Source organism: Arachis ipaensis, chromosome B7 (assembly GCF_059453495.1).
Source record: "Arachis ipaensis isolate K30076 ecotype BB chromosome B7, ASM5945349v1, whole genome shotgun sequence".
Taxonomy (NCBI): Eukaryota; Viridiplantae; Streptophyta; class Magnoliopsida; order Fabales; family Fabaceae; genus Arachis; species Arachis ipaensis.
In genome coordinates, this window is record NC_142442.1 from 55155001 (window position 1) to 55160000 (window position 5000).

Sequence of the window (5000 nt, forward strand, 5' to 3'; positions counted from 1 at the left end):
CAAGTGTTGAGGCACTCCTAAGAGCTTACTAATCCAAGCAGATCCTAGTACAAAAACATCACAGGCATATATTTCAGAGTTCAAGCTATTGGTGTCCAGCTTTATTTCTTTTTGTTTTTCTTTTGTTTTGCCACCTTTTAGCTTTCTTTGTTCTTTCTTTCTTTTTTTTGTTTTTCTTTCTAACCAAGGAATTCTATTCAATTGAGATTCATAGACAATAGGCCACTCTCTACTTAGAAGGAGATATCTTAGCTCTTTATTCACTAAAGTGAGTTATAATGCAATCACACACACCACCACTTACTTTTATTCCACTTCTAACTAACAGAGACCATTTCACTTCACATTCAAACTGTTCTTTTATTAAATTTAAAGATGCAGGGGACAACACATACTTCTTGTTAAGTGAAAATGAACACACAAGCCAACACATGAACTAGCTTACTTATTTTGAAATAACCAACACAATGCAAAGACTTTTAAATGACTACAAAAAAAAAAAAAAAAAATTTTCAAAAACAGATTGGAACAGATAGAATGCATGTTGTGATGATCAAGGAGCAAATCCACCTTTTATTTGTCATGCCTTTTCTTTCTCCTTTCATATACTTGGCTGCTAGTGTTCCCACCATCTTTGTTTGGTGGTTCTTGATCTTGCCAAAAGCCAGCCTTGTTCATAGCCTCCTCCACTCTATCTTCAAGTCTCATAGCCCTGTTCACTTCCATCTCACTTCTCATTTTGAAAAATTCATCAAAAGTTGGGAATGCCGGATCCATGTGATGCAAATGTTCTCCAATATAGTTTAGTTTGATTTGGCTATTGACATTGTAATCGGCTTGCACTTCATACCTTGCTTCTTGGAGTGTTGTGAACTCCTTGAAGGCCTTCAAACTTTCAGCTTGCATTTGTTCCAACTTCCCAAAAGATTCATGAGATTGAAAGGCATGTTCTTCTTGCATCGCAAGAAATCTTGACTCGAATTCATTTTGTTTGTTGATTATTCTCAGCTCTCTTTCTTCTTGTGCTTGTTGGTTTTGCATGTACAGAGAATGATATTCCTCTTGCCTTGCTTGGATTCTTGTGTATTGCTGAGATAACCTCCCTATTGCTTCTTGCATTTGAGTCATGTCCATATTGCCTTGTGAGAAAAAGTGTGGCTGTTCCTCCTCCTCTTGTGGCTCTTCTTCCATGTGGGGCTCATCTACTTCCATTTGCTCTTCTCTTTCCCTTCCTCCATGTGGCCTTCGGCCTTGGTGTGCTTCAAGGGGCATCGTCATTCGTTCAATAGTTATGGGCATGCCTTGGCTCAGCCACATTGGATTCTCCTCTTCCAATGGAACTTTGGCCTTTGCACACAACTTCCAAATGGTGCTTGGATAGTACAACCAAGATCCGGCCGAATTTTTTTCAGCTATCTTTAGGATGTCTCTTGCAAGGATCTCATGAACTCTTATCTCTCCACCCACCATGATACAATGCAGCATTAAGGCTCTCTCCCTGTTAACTTCTGAGGTGTTCACTGTCCCCAGAATTGACCTTTTCATCAACTCATACCATCCTTTTGCCTCCGGAATGAGGTTACATCTCTTCAAGAACTTGTATCTGTTCTTGTCATCTCCCTCCCATCTTGAGTTCTCAAAACAAATGTCTCTTGCAATCTCTTCATAATTTTGATCCTCAGTCAATCTTTGTTGGTATCCCGGTTCATCAAAGCGCACTGACTTTAGTTTCAAAACTTTCTTGATTGCATCTGGGCCAAAGTCTACTTCCACCCCACGCACATAGCTCTTGTACGTTGGGGGTTCACGCATGTCAATCCTTGGGGCATTTGCATAAAACTCTCTTATAATATTGGCATTAATTCGAGAGATTGGTGATGTAAGTTCCTCCCATCTCCTCTTCCGGATCTTGTTCTTTATTTCTTGACACCCATCATCCGGCAACATGAATGGAATCTCAGGATAAATTTTTTTCTCGTTCATCCATTGAATTTGCATTTGATGAGACCAAGACTTGAACTTCCATTGGTCATACTCATGTGTTTCTTCCTCTACTATTGGATCTTTTCCTTTTCGTCGTTTGGTTCTTGAGGAGGATGCCATAATCACTTGGTTGGTTGAGAGGGAATGTGGAGAGTGTTGGAGAGTTTGATGTGTGGTTGGAGGAAAAAAAAAAGAGGTTCGGACTGAACTTGCTAGGGAATTATGGAGAGAAGATTGAGTGTTTGGAGTTTAAAGTAAAAGAAAAGGTTGCACAAGACTTGTAATGTTGAGGAGTGATTCGGTCATGTGCATGGCTTGAAGGTGGTATGCTTTTATATGAGAAATAGAGGGCTAGGATGCAATTAAGCACCATGGGGATCAAGGGTGTGCATGTATGGATGAATGAAGACAAAATTTGCTCCTTCCCTAGCCTTTGCCGTGATCATTTTCAATGAGGGGCAGATTTCTTCCTTGAAGCATGTGATATGATTTTGTCCTTATGCTAAGCTTTCTTTTGTCTTGTCCTTCTTTTCATTGAAGATTCTTTGACCTCCTAGTCATCACAACAAGACACATGCATTAGTCTTATCCCACCGTAGCAATATTATTCTTTTTAGTTAAAAATATGTGAACTATCAATTCTTATCTCATGTGAGCCGTGACACTTCCTTTGGGGGACACCAAACTTGATGTTTGGTAATATATAAGGAAAATGAGTTTCTTCCTCCAATTAGTGAAGTTTAAATGTTCATAAGAATTGTTTTCATCATACTTTTCTTTTTCTCTTTTTTTTTTTTTTTTTTTTTTTTTTTTTTTTCATGAAGGATTAATTGTATCCTTGAATTGGTGCATCAAGGTTTGATGAACACCAAACTTGCTTCTTGTCAAAGGGTTCATCACAATTAATACCTTCATTAAAAGAAAATTCTATTTATAAGGTTTTGAAAAAAATGACAAATGTATGATTATTGATGCATGAATTTCAGATTCTCATGAAGCTATGTGGACACCAAACTTAGTGTTCGGCCATATGCTCTATCAAAACATTTTAAGCATGTAAAACAAAATTCTTTATGATATTGGTTAAGTGTGCTTAAAGATATATCAACTTAGCATATGTTTCAAAATAGTGCATGCAATAAGTGGACATGTTCATGAAAAGAGAAAAGAATTCATGCATCAGGTGACCATAGTTTATTGAATGTAAAATGACAAGAATCTTAAAGCATGGGTTGCCTCCCATGGAGCGCTCTTTTATTGTCACTAGCTTGACATTGAAGCTTTCTTTTATGGTGGTTGATGACTGTAGTGCCTCAACTTGTCCCCTCTGATCGTGAGCTTCTTCTTTGTTCCTTGGTGCTCTATCTCAGCATGTTCTAGTGATAATATTTTGCTCACAGTGTAGTAATCGTTAGTCTGTTGGTCTGTTCCCAGTTGTTGATAGACTAACTGCACTTTGTCACCTTTGAAGAGCCCTTCTGTTGGGATTTTTTTGTTCTTCCACCCCTTTTTGATTCTGTTTTTGTTTTTCTTCCTTCCTTTTGTTAATTCTTCTTCTTTGAAAACAGGCTCCCTTTTGAAATTCCTTTTCTTAGTTGCCAATACTACAATGTTCCCTTGAGCTTCTTCATTACTTTGCACAGTCTCTTTCTCTTTTTGGCCTGCTGTATCGTCTATCTCTTGCTTGGGAGGGCAGTTGTTGTTTGTCTTGTTGATTTCCTCCCTCCACTGCAGATTCTCCTTGTCTGTTTCTGTACCATCCTTCTTTTCATTACTGTTCGGTGTTTCTGGTAGTACACTCAGAGTGATACTTTCATTATGCATCCTGAGGGTTAATTCTCCTTGCTCTATGTCTATGATGGCCCTAGCAGTGGCTAAAAACGGTCTTCCCAGTATAATGGAATCGCCCTCATCCTGATTCGAATCCAGGATCACAAAATCTGCTGGGAAGATGAATCTGTCTACTTTGACTAGAAGGTTCTCAATTATACCACTGGGGCATATCACTGATTTGTCCACCAATTCTAGAGACATCTGTACCGGTTTTACCTCTTTTATGCCTAACTTTTTCACTAGAGAAGCAGGCATCAGATTGATACTAGCTCCCAAGTCACACATCGCCTTCTTGATAGTCATACTGCCAATGGCGCAGGGTAGAAAGAAACTCCCAGGGTCCTCAAGTTTGGGAGGAAGTCCCTTCTGGATTAGTGCTCTGCATTCCTCAGTGAGCAGTACATTTTCATTAACTTGCCAACTCCTCTTCTTGTTGATAAGTTCCTTCAAGAACTTTGCGTACAGGGGCATTTGCTCAAGTGCTTCAGTTAAGGGAATATTGATTTCTAACTTCTTGAAGATTTCAAGAAATTTTGGGAAGTGTTGGTCCTTAGTTTCCTTGTTAAACCTTTGAGGATATGGCAAGGGAGGAGTGAAGTTATTTCCCTGCCTTTGGTCCTCAGTTGGCTCTTCAATTACTTCCTTTCCCTTTCTTGATTTTTGTGGCTGATCTTCTTTTTCTTGAGCTTGATCCTGAGTTGGCTTGCTTGCTGCCTCCTTCTTGTCATTGACTTTCTCTTCTTCAGCTTGTTTCTTGTCACTTTCCTTTGGCTTCTTGGTTGCTTCTTCATTTTTCACCAAGACTTTTCCACTCCTCAATTGTATTGCCTTGCATTCTTCCTTAGGATTTGGGATTGTGTCACTTGGCAGTGAGCTTGAAAATTTCTCAACAGAAATCTGTTTGGAGATTTGCCCAATTTGCCTCTCTAGGCTCTTCATGGAGGCTTCATGGTTCTTGGTTGTCATTTCTTGGTGTTTCCACATTTTGTCTATCAAGGTTTCCAAGTTGGTGAGTCTGTGAGATTCAGGTGATGCTTGTGGTGGGTTGTGAAATGTGGATGGTGGATGGTAGGCATTTTGGTTGGTGGGTTGGTTATTAGATTGGTAATGGTTGGGGTTGGAGTAGTTGTTTTGAGGTTTTCTGTAGGGGTTTTGGTTGGTTTGCTGCTGGTTGTGGTTTTGGT